This window comes from Vicia villosa, linkage group LG4 (assembly GCF_029867415.1).
Source record: "Vicia villosa cultivar HV-30 ecotype Madison, WI linkage group LG4, Vvil1.0, whole genome shotgun sequence".
NCBI lineage: Eukaryota > Viridiplantae > Streptophyta > Magnoliopsida > Fabales > Fabaceae > Vicia > Vicia villosa.
This window is the reverse complement of record NC_081183.1, coordinates 99,328,539-99,341,486: the sequence shown is the minus strand read 5'-3', so window position 1 is coordinate 99,341,486 and position 12,948 is coordinate 99,328,539. Positions and strand designations below refer to the sequence as shown.

Below are 12,948 nucleotides of genomic sequence, written 5' to 3'. Positions count from 1 at the left end.
TCCACTAAAAAACACAAAAACAAACAAAAACTAAAGAGCCGAACTACGGCGCTCTGATTCCTGAAAAGGATACGTAGGCATTAGGTCGCGGGGCCTAAGAGAGCACAACTATTTATAAACCTTATTTTCCCCGTGTTTCTTTTCTTTCATTTGCATGCATTCCCTTAGTAATTGAGCTTTAGATAGTACACACCCTTTAGATAGCAACAAACATAGGTGGATACCAACGAGTACGATGGGCGTGAGGGGTGCTAGTACCTTCCCCTTGCGTAACCGACTCCCATACCCTATCTCTGGTCGAATGACCTCGTTCTTATTCATCTTAGGTTTTCTGATATCCCTTTCCCTCTTTGGGATAAATATATTGGTGGCGACTCTGTTCATTTTCGCGAGCGTGCGACAACAGTATCCAACCACCTCCTTCTACTCTTATCCTTAATCCCCAACCTCTAAATGTTTGTCCCCCAACACCTTCTGATATTCCATCTTCCTCAACCTCCACCACTGATTCTACACCTTCTATATCTCATCTCTTACCCTCCAGAAAATCCAAACCCTATTGCCTTCTGTACCCTGACTACAAATTCACCTTCCATCCTCCTGAACCACCTATTGATATAGATTTTGAGCTGTTTAAGCTTAGCTTCAACAAGAGGATGGCTATCTTGAAAGCAACATATGACTCCAAGCTGGATCAAACTGCTACTAAGAGATTATGGAGACTCTTTGGAAGGGATTTTCAGTTGGATGCTATGAACATCCAGAGAAGATGCGTTGCTGAAGCTTCTGGATCTTCTGGTTACTACTTGGATCTTGATGATGGCAAGTACTATCATCCCATCAGAAACTGGAGAGCTCTTGAGGAGAAGAAGTTTGTGGATGAGTTGGAAGATGAACCATGTCTGACTATGGTTGTATGGAAGCCTCTGTATCTGGTTCTGACTGGAGATTTTCAATGGCTATTCAACTGGCTAAGGGTGAATCCTTCTAAGGAAGCACCAGATATGGTTATTCCTGAAGTTGTCTACCCTTCAGAAGTTGCTGCTCCCATTCCTCCAAAGAATCTTGCTAAGATTCTTCAAGCTTTGGAGAATGAAGATTCTGAGATCCCTGATCCAGAATATGCTGAAGTTGTTTCTAAGTCAGACTCAGATGTTGAGATGGAAGATGCTGAGAATCATCCTGCTGAAGATGATATTCTCACTTTGGATGCTGCTGCTGGAAATGCTATCCTTCTGAATGATACTCGTGCATCTTCTTCTGCTGAACCCTCCGTTATGGTGAACGCTATCAAGGCTCTTCAACAGAATCAAGATGTTCTTGCTTCTCGCCTGGATAAGCATGATGAAGCACATGAAGAGTTCAGAGACTTCATGAAGAAGAAAAATGAAAGTAGTGCTGGGATTCACGACATGCTGGTCAAGATCATGTCTAAGCTAGGCTAGTCGTAGTCTTTTGAGTCTTAGTTGTCTCTTGTTCTTGCATCTGCCTTCTTGCATTGATTCTTGTATCTTCTGATATATTCTTATGATCAATGAAATCTTCTTTTCTCTCATATTGTTTGTTTTTCATCTGAATCTTTTATGTTTTTTGATGTTATGACAAAAAGGGGGAGAAAATGTGATAAATGATCTGATTTATATTGTCAGTTGCTGGGAGTAAGTCTCCACATTTCTAACAGAATTTGCAAGTTCTATGTTTTTGAGTTTTTTTGCAGGATTGAAAACATTCTAAAAAGCTCAACATGAGAAGCAAAGACATGGGGAAAAGCAATTCTATATAGAAACATGCTCATGGAATTTGAAGCAAGCTGAGTGCTGTGAAGCTTCAAGATCGGAAGAAAGAAGGAAGAATATTCTGATATTCTCGTGGTAGAATATGCTATAACACATTCTTATCCCTTATATGTTCTGATGCATTTTTTATGTGTTTTGATACAATTTGTTTTGTGCTCTGATACATACTATATGCTCTGATACATATTTTGTATTCTGATTCATTCATGCTCTGACTTTTGTCGGTTAGCTTGTTCTGAAACATTTCAGGATGTAGAGATGCTATGATGATGCTCTGGTACATCCCACAATGTTCTGATACAATCTAGCATGCAATGATTCAAGAAGAAATTCAAAGCTCTGAAGCTGTCCTATGGAAGCAAGAAGCAGAAGCTCTGAATGTTCTGAAGTTCTAAGCACATGTGATCGTCTCAACTGAAATGGAAAATACTCAGGGAAGTCCTTTATTTATAAATTTCTTCCAGTATTTATTTCAGGGGAGATTATTTATCTCAGGAGGAGATTGTTAATCTCAGGGGGAGACATATTCACACACTATGTTTATATGCTTATGCTATAACTGTGTAATTGTCTTTAGCCGTCTGATACTCTGATTGCAAATTCATATCATTTATATATGTTTTTGTCATCATAAAAAAGGGGGAGATTGTTAGAACAAGATTTGTTCTGATCAATATTCTTAGTTTTGATGATAACAATGTATATGAATTTTTCTTGAGATAATGTGGTACTCTAATCCTATGCAGTTTCCATTTCAGGAAATATATAAAGAGTATGCACAAAATCAGCGCAAGAAGCACTGACTCAGAAGGTTCAAGTATGCAACATCAGAACATGCTCTCGCAAGACATCAGAAGATGGTCAAGCAGAATCAGAACATGGTTTATTGAAACATCAGAAGAACTTTAGATCAGAAGCAGAAGCACTGAAGTTCTCATGGTATCACGCTAGAAGCACTTCAAGGTCAGAAGACAAGAAGATGCTCTGCACCAAACTGTTTGACTCTGATTATATTCAAACGTTGTTTATACAAACATCAGATTAGAAGCAAGTACAAGATGGCAGGCTACGCTGACTGACAAAAGGAACGTTAGAAGCTATTAAAGGCAACGTCAGTTAAAGCAGGAAAAGCAAGGCTCGAGGTAGTTGACAAAAGAGTGAAACATTAAATGCAATGCTGTACGGATCATGCAACACATTAAATGCTCCCAATGGTCATCTTCTCAAACGCCTATAAATAGAAGTTCTGATGAGAAGCTGAATACAACACTTTGCGCAAACATACAGAAACGCTGTCAAATTCAAAAAGCTCTCAAACTTCATCTTCAACCTCACTTCATTACTGTTGTAATATCTTAGTGAGATTAAGCTTAAACTTTAAGAGAAATATCACAGTTGTGATTATAGCTTTTAAGAAGCATTGTAATACTCTTGTAAGAATTTGTTTACATTCATTTGTAAAGAACTAGAGGAGATCAAGTTGTGATCGGATTCTCTAGAAAGTCTTAGAGGGTATCTAAGCATTGTGTTCCTAGAGTGATCAGGTTGTGATCAGAATACTCTAGAAGACTTAGAGGTTATCTAAGTGGAAAACCATTGTAATCTTGTGTGATTAGTGGATTAAATCCTCAGGTGAGGTAAATCATTCCAAGGGGGTGGACTGGAGTAGTTTAGTTAACAACGAACCAGGATAAAAATCATTGTGCAAATTGTTTTTATCTTAAGAGTTTTAAAGCTACACTTATTCAAACCCCCCCCCTTTCTAAGTGTTTTTCTATCCTTCAATGACATCCTGTCAGACATTGTCACTTTTCTTCCCTTTAAGCACATAGCTCAAGATTCTTCAAAAGATTAAGACAAAGCATCCTATGGACCAAGTAACAGACTCTCCACTTACTCTTCTGACTCACTAGTCATAGACATAGACTTCTGTTGTTCTGAACACCTTGAGACTGTTACACATACAGCTACCTCATTAGTGTAGAGAAAGAATGTGGATTCCAGTTGCACATGGTTAGTTTCAACCATTTACAAATAACTGACTATAATGTCACATTTTCTTCATGATGTAAAAGTATTCTTGACCAAGATACTTTTCTTGACATAAGAAGTCACTCCCCCTATCTGAGATAGACTGAGCTTCTTCAAGGAATAAACTTGAAATGATGAATGGAAAATATAAGACGCATATTTAAATCTTCAAGAGCCTCACCCTCTGTTCAACTATCCTGCTGAACACACTCGCTATTGCAAAAATGCTCCTTTACATTAAATACTCACACCAGCAACAAGATGTTATAACATTGTATTTGACATTTGTACTACCAGTATATTCCACAAGGTTCATCTCTTTTTGCAATAGACCCTTGTCTACTAACTTATCTCCTCCAAAAATGATCAACTGATGACCTCTTGACTCTAGAAGCACACATAGAGAGGTTGCCACAATCTCAACATAAAGAACTGCCACTTCTTGAACTTTGTTGAGCATAACCTTACCATGTTTGGATTAGATCATGGTCTACTTAAGAAAATTTGAAATCCTTCTTGATATGGTGTTTCTTAATCTCACACATTGATTAACATGCTCCTTGAACCGGAAGGATTCTTCGTTATCCTCAGCTGTGTTGATCAAATCATAGAACTTTTGTCTTTATTGTCATCTTCACGAAGTGAAGTCTTCATCATGAAAGTAATTATGTATTTCCAGAACAAATTACTAACAATCTATATAAGTCATAACTAATGCAATGTGTACATTATCTAAACTAGAGTTGTTCAAAAATAATGGAAAAACGAGTCTCTGCAAAGGACGATATTCGGAGAATACCGAGTTCGATTCTTGACAGAAACAACGCTTGGCCAGTGCACGTGCCTCCGTAGCACGAGCTGGATTAGTCAATCTACTATGTAGGTTAAAAATCGGTGCGAAAGCCAACAAAAAAAAGAGTTGTTCAAAAATATGGTTAATGGAATTGCTTTGCACTATAAAAAATTGAACCATTTAAATGGTTAATGAACTGAACCATTTAAATTAAAAAATTAAAATCCAGTTTAAAACTTTTATAAATCGGTTTAATTATATAAATCAGTTTCTTATAAAAAAATAAAAAATTAATTGAGAGTAAAAAATATTATAAAAATAAAAAATAAACTTTTTGTCTAGAGATAAAAAGTTTTCGAAAAATAAAATTTGAAAAATTTTTTTCTAGAAATAAAAAAAATTCCGAGACTATGAGATACCATTTGAGTCCATCCTCAGTAGAGTTAGCCTCAATTATGGGCTTAGTACAGAACACCTACCAAAAAACCTTTCAGTCAAATAAAAACTCAATGAGAGCATCCCTGGTAAGGGTCAGCCTCCATCAATCTCCGCTCCATGAGAGCATCCTTGGTAAGGGTCAGCCTCCATCAATCTCTGTTTAATGAGAGAATCCCTAGTAAGGGTCAGTCTCCATCAATCTCTACTCAATGAGAGCATCCCCAAAGGGTCAGCCTCAATTATGGGCTTAGTACATAACACATACTTCCTTCATCTCAAAACCATCAATCCCACAGTGGAATCAAATCTCCAATAGAGTCACTCTCAAACTGTTAGTTTAAGCCTCAAGCTTGGGTCTTGTACAAGCTAGTCAAGTTCAGATCTTTCATACAGAAGATAGACATGATTTATCTCTACAAAAGAGACATTTTTCCTATTACACCACATTCAAACATACAAACATTTTCATTCACTCTCAAAACATTCTCCCATTTAGGTGACACCAGAGGCATGCTCTGAGGATTTCAAACTCAGACTTGTTGCCTTTCCCTAAACTGGTTGAGAATTGTTCTTTCATTCAAGAGACTGTGATTGGCATACTTGCTTCATACAAGTAAGGTCCCTTCTCTTATGAAATGAACCTACTTTTGTGTCACTTCAAATGTTTGTGGTGGAATAGTAGAAATATCTCTTTGTAAAGATGACTACCTATCTCTTTTCTGTAAATAAAGATCATTCAAGCTTCAACCTTGAGCTTTAAATAAGGCACCTTCAAATTCAATTCATTTCCCTAATTAGTTCCCCGAACTACAATAGCTCTGACTTCCATTAGGGATATGTAGGCAAAAGATTCACAAGGAATCTTTTCGAGCAAAACAAAACACCAAAAACATTCAGTTCACCTGTCAATCTTCATTTCATTTCCTCTCCTAACACAAAGGAAAAACTTTCCCAATAATCAAGCAACAAACATAAAATTTAAACACAAACAGCAAAGGGTTCCCGTAGAGTACTACGGATACTTAGGGGGCTAATACCTTCCCTCTATGTAACCAACCTCCCGGACCCCAGATCTCTTCATTAGGTGAAATCCCCACACCTAAACACAAACTCCCAGGGTAGGTTAAGATTTTTTCCCCTTCCTATTAGTTTAGGATAAGTTAAAAGTTCGTGTAACTAGGAAACAATTCCCCCCAAGGCTGCCTTCCTCCTTCCAAATTTCGCGTGAAGGATTGTGCGTGCGGTTTCCGAAAAAGCTAAAGGAAAAGAACACCAGAATTTTTTCAACCGTTACACTAATTAAGATTGGTTAAAGTGCAACTGCGATAGCGCGTATTGCCTGATAACATTAAAAGGGTTCTGGTGGCATTTTCAGAAACAATTATGGTGATTTTCTGACGGCTTTTGCAAACAACTTGCATGACTCTTCCTCTCTTGTGACCAAGTTCTATAGAGTTATTCAGGCGATTGTCTTAGCAAAAGCCCGTGGTTGGAGTAAGCTTTGGGTTGAGACTGATTTCTTAATGGTTGTTAAAGCTTTTCCCATCCATTTTTTGCTTCCGAGTTGTTTAAGGAATAGGTGGATTGAAACCACCTCTCCGTCGTTTTTCTGTCAATTAGTCATAACGCATATATATATAGAGAAGGAAACTCTTGCACCTACTTTTTTGCAAATAAGGATCTTAGTGCAATTTCCTCATTATTTTTTATTCTATTCCTCTCTGAATTAGAGGAGATTTTGTAAATAATAGGTTAGAAATACCTTTAGGTTTTCTCAATTTTGATGGGGTTTGGGTTTTCTCTCCTCACTGATCGTGGAAGCTTGTAACACCTTTTGTTTTTTATATATAAGCTCTTATTAAAAAAACATTATAATAAAATATAAATATTATTTCTTTTAATTTAAAAAAAAAATTATTAAATTAATCATTAAAATAAAATAATAAATATTATTTTTTTTTATTTTAAAAAAATCATTTTAAAATCATTTAAATATAAATAATTATTTTGTGTAGTGAGAATGGGCGAGTAAATAGTGTATTTTATGAACTATCACGAAGAATTGGTACTCTATTCATTCATATTTTCCTTAAAAACAGGTTTAAACAAAAATATATATATACATCTTACTTTTATTATCTATCTATATGTCATATAACTAATGCAATGTTTACATTATCTTGTTCAAAAATAATGGACTCGAGTGGCAAACGAGTCTCTGCAAAGGACGATATTCGGAGAATACCGAGTTCGATTCCTGGCAGAAACAACGCTAGGCCAGTGTACGTGCCTCCGTAGCACGAGCCAGATAAAATCAGTTTTCTTTTATAAATCGGTCTAATTATATAAATCAGTTTCTTAAAAAAAGAATAAAAAATTAATTGGGAGGAAAAAATATTATGAAAATTAAAAATAAACTTTTTTCCAGAAATAAAAAGTTTTTGAAAAATAAAATTTGAAAATTTTTTTATAGAAATAAAAAAATTCCGAAAACAAACAAAAATTATTATTTTTCCAGAAATTAAAAGTTTCTGAAAAACAAAAAAGAAAATTTGAATTTTTTTCTTTTCCAGAAATAAAAAAGAAAAATTTTGCCAAAATTTGTTTTGTAGAAATATTTTGAAAAATTTTGCTTTTCCAGAAATAAAAAAGGTCAATTTTGAAATAAATTTATATTTTTTTTCCAGATATTTAAAATTTCCGAATAATAAATATTTTTTCAAAAATAAAAAGTTTGAAAGTTTTTACTTGAAAACATAATTATTGAAATATTTTTTTAATATAATTCTTTTTATAAAATTAAATAACTGTATTAAAGAAGTTGAAAATATATAATTGGTTTAAAATTACAAATTAGTTATAAATATGAACTGGTTATAATCTAAAAAATTAATCTAATATTAAAACAAAAGCTTTTTTTTAATTTTCAATATCTACGGTCTTAACAAATTATAGTCTATATCATGAATACAAATTCTAAACAGGTAATCAAACGATTTGAAGAATTTATCTATTTTATTTTTCTATTTATATAATAATAACCATACAATGTATATACATGTAAACAATGTATCAAACTTTTACAGCATGAGCTTAATCTCATCCACCAATACAAAGTTTTAGAACACATGTACAATGTATTTGATTTAAATTTTAAGAAATTCTGATATGAGTAAAAGAAATAGATATTTTTGGAAAAATAATAAAGATACGTTCATTATTCAATGGACTTAAAAAGAATTTTTGCTCGTAATAATGGCCTGAGGGAGTACACCTTATTAATGACAAAATAAATTTAAAATAAAAATGTTGAAAATATAGTATATATAAGAAGCATAAAGTGCACTAAAAATCATCATTTACATTCACATTTACCCACTAGCAAGAATCATGGAACCTTTGATTGTCTATGATCAACTGTCACCAACATTTTGGTATCTCATAGTCACATTACTTACTTTTACACTCTTGATGAAACATCAACGCAGTGGCAAAAGTTCTGAAAAACCAAAACTCCCTCCAGGTCCTACACCTTGGCCTATAGTAGGCAACATTCCTGAAATGCTTGCAAATAGGCCAACGTTTAGATGGATACAAAAAATGATGAATGACATGAACACGGATATCGCATGCGTCCGTTTAGGTAGTGTTCATGTCATTCTAGTGAGTGATTCTACAATTGCACGTGAGCTATGTGTGAAACAAGATGCAAATTTTGCATCAAGACCTAGTAGTTGGTCTAATGAGTATGTTACTACTGGATATTTAACAACAGCACTCACTCCTTTTGGAGAACAATGGAAGAAAGTGAAGAAACTAGTTCTTAATGAATTAGTTTCACCTCTTAGACATCAATGGCTTCATGAAAAAAGGGTGGAAGAAGCTGATAACATTGTGCGTTATATTTACAACCAATGCACTAAAATTGGTGGTGGTGGACTTGTGAATGTGGGAGTTACTGCACAACAATACACTGGAAATGTTGTTAGGAGGTTGCTTTTGAATAAAAGGTACTTTGGAAATGGTAGTGAGGATTTTGGACCTGGCTTAGAGGAACAAGAATATGTGGAAGCAGTTTTTACTGTTTTGCAATATCTTTTTGCTTTCTCATTTCTGATTTCATGCCATGTTTGAGGGGCCTTGACGTGGATGGCCATGAAAGGATACTTAAGAAGGCTTGTAAGGTTATGAAGAAACATCATGATCCTATCATTGAAGATAGAATCCAACAATGGAAGAATGGGCAAAGGGCAGAGAAAGAAGATTTGCTTGATGTTCTTATCTCACTCAAAGATGATAACAACATTCCACTTTTGACTGAGCAAGAAATTAAATCCAATGTTTTTGTATATAACTTACACTACTATTTTCATCTCATTTTAATTCTTTAAAGTTTAAACTTTAGGATTTAAGGTTTAGATATTTAATTATTAATTTTTTTTATAAATAAATTATATTGAAAACCTCAGTACAAATAGAAGCTATAATTGTTTAAGATAGTTTTTAAATTATAAATTTGATGTCATGAAATTTTTGACAGGAATTGACACTTGCATCAGTTGATAATCCATCAAATGCAGTAGAATGGGGACTTGCTGAAATGATAAACCAACCTGAGCTACTAAAAAAAGCTGTAGAAGAATTGGACAATGTAGTTGGAAAAGAAAGGCTAGTACAAGAATCTGATTTTCCTAAACTAAACTATGTGAAGGCTTGTGCAAGAGAAGCTTTTCGTCGTCACCCTATTTGTGATTTCAACCTTCCACATGTTGCAATGAAAGACACAGTTGTTGCGAACTACTTTATCCCAAAAGGGAGTCATGTGTATATCAGGAGACAAGCAATTGGTCTAAACCCTAGAATTTGGAAAGATCCACTCAAGTTCAATCCAGAACGACATCTTAAGGTAGAAGGATATAATCTTAATTTGTCGGAACCTAGTTTGGACTTGGTAACATTTGGTACTGGAAGGCGTGGATGTTCAGGAGTCATGCTTGGAACTTCAATGACTGTTATGTTGTTTGCGAGGTTGCTACATAGCTTCACTTGGAGCATGCCACCAAATATGTCATGCATTGACCTTTCTGAATCTCATGGTGGAACCACCAAAGCTGTGCCACTTGTGGCAGTTGCAGAGCCAAGGTTGCCGCCACATGTTTATGGTTTATATTAATTTAGTGATCTCACCAAGTTTTGCGAGTTAATGAGTGCAAAAAAATAAAGACACGTGTCTATGGTCAAACTTGTTATGTTATTTAATATTTTTGATTGAAAAATGTTCAAACTTGTTATGTTATATAATATTTTTTACCTAAAAATAATAGCCACTTCAAAATTCGGTTATAAAAAAGGTGATTTCTTATCTACCCAACCATATATATTGGCTAGAGTTACCCAAATGAGGTGTCAAATATTACAAATTAATAGTTCTAGTTAATTGCAAATTCACCCAAATGCCATTAAGTATAGTTTTCATTTCCAATTTAATTTTGCTTTATAAGAAGTGAATCAGTTAATGGCTAATAAAGTGGCAGAACAAAGTGTATCATCTTCTAATATTTGTAATAAAAAGTCGTTGCTACTTTTTTCATTGGCAAGATATTTAAAACAAAATATTCATTAAATGCATGCTTATTCAGTTTTTTTTGTCTCCAAACACAATTGCATCATACTCATTAAATGTAATATGAAACATAATCACACAAATATTATAGAGTTTTTCCTTCATTGCATAAGTAAGATTCAACCTCCTTATTCTTTCTCTCTCTTTCATTGTGAATCCTAACTTGCATGCTTATTATTTATGTTATTATATTACTCTCTCCGTCTCACAATAGGTGTCTATCATACCCCAAAATTTTCCCATCTCATTTTACTTTTCAAACTCATACCAAAGTTCAAAACCCAAGGGCACACTCTCCTAGACAATGACCTCCTGAACTAGGATTTTGAATTCCCTGAAGAAAATGAATGAATCAAGGTCTCCAATAGATTTTATATGGCTTATGATGTTTCAAACTATCTCTATGGCAAGGTACAAGCTTCAATTCCAAGGATTGCCCAGTCAATTACTCAGAAAGTCAACAGTCGACTAGTTTGACCCAAAAGTCAACTGTGGTCAAAATACAGTCAAAATTCCTGATTTTTTGTCAACATCCTTATCTTGAGGTATCATTCATCATTTGATAAAGGATTGATCATGATTCATCAAGGGAAGCTCAGAAATCAACAAACCTTTGGTTTCTAAATTAGGGTTTTACAAGGAGAAAGTCAACTGAACTTTGACCAGCCATAACTTGCACATGGAACATCAGAAATTTCCCATCCAAAGCTCATTTTGAAGGAAATTGAATTCTCTACAACTTGGTCTCTCACATCAAGTCTAAAAATGCTTCATTTGAGAGATATGGATCAAAACATTACAGGTCCATTTTGAAAGTCAACCAAAAGCAGTTTTTTGTCAAAGCCTATATCATCAAGATAAATCCTCCAAATGAAAAAACGCTTCCAAAGTGGCTTGTAGAGGACATCTTGAGGTTTCCAAAACGTCCTAGAGATCCTCCATACCTTAAAAATTGAAAGAGATATGCCTTGTCAAAGTTGGACAAATTTGAAGGGAAAAATATGAAACAAAAGGCTTCAAAATGGATTTCTTTGCAAACAAACCCAATCTTTTTTGGCCTAAGCTTGATCCTCAAGTTATCCAAGATTCAAAATTCAATTCCCACGAAATTACATGATTTATTTGATTTATTATGACTTTTTATTCATTTAAAAGATAGTTAAAATCAAATAAGTCAGATAATAATCAAAGATTTGATTGGAGGGAGTATTTTCACCATATTCAATCATCATTTAGGCAATATAATTGATTCAATTTCGTGGAGAGAAGATTGGTAAACGAAAGATTGAAATTGACCAATTTTAGAAACTTTTAAAACGAATTTCCAATCAAATTTCAATTAATGATTCAAGGGGATTTTATTCAGTTTTATTGACCTAAATCCTTCATCTATAAGAGGGCAATCACTCCAGACCCCTAATTCAATTTTTTGCATCATCCAAGAGCCCTAGCCGGATTCATAAAAAGTCAAAGAAATTTCAACTTCATTTTCCAGGTTCTAGCTCGATTCAGGCCAAGAGAAGGATCCTATTCCACTCCTTGAAGCTTTCTGGACGTGAACACATTGAGTCCCATAGTCAGAAGCGCTTGAATCATCTCCAAATTGTCACGGTTTGTGTCTCTTTAAAATTCTTCGATTCTGTTAATTCATGCACTCATATTGAAATCTACTTGCATATATTTCTTTGGTATGGTGTGTTGATGATTTCTGGAAGTTTAATTATGTTTTTATGCGTATTCTGAACCGATGCCATTGTTAGGGTTACAAGCTCCAAATTTGCGTTTTAGATAAAATTAGGTTTAATTACAAGTGCTAGTGTATTCGTGAAGTCTGGACGATTCCATTCATGGGGTCACGAAAGATTTTCGTTACGTTTTGCGTGTGTTCGTTATTTACAGGTCGGTAGCTATGGTGGAAAACCATCACTAAAGGTCTTTCTGGGCTAAGTCGATGGATGGGAGGAAAAAGATGACCAGATGGCGTGCCCTGATTGGCCAGATTCAAAAGCGAAGCGCGCGCTTCTCTTGTTAGTGGCCAGATGGATTACATACGCGCCAATCCATGTGAACATGATGCAGCCTCGCCATTCCAGCCCTTGGATCGCTTCAGCTTCAAATCTAACGCATTTGGACATGCAGGCATACCATAGTCCTCCAGTCACGCGCCACACCAAATCAAAGCTAAGATTTTCTATTTTTTTTATTTTTCATTACATAATCTTTTATTTATTTATTTTCTTTTGTTTTGTTGACTAAATATTTATTTT

At 34.6% G+C, this 12,948-nt stretch overlaps 1 pseudogene; it reads left to right on the top strand.

The window, feature by feature from the left end:
• Window positions 1-8,448: 8,448 nt before the first annotated feature.
• On the top strand, window positions 8,449-10,231 carry LOC131599391 (isoleucine N-monooxygenase 2-like; annotated as a pseudogene).
• Window positions 10,232-12,948: the final 2,717 nt, after the last annotated feature.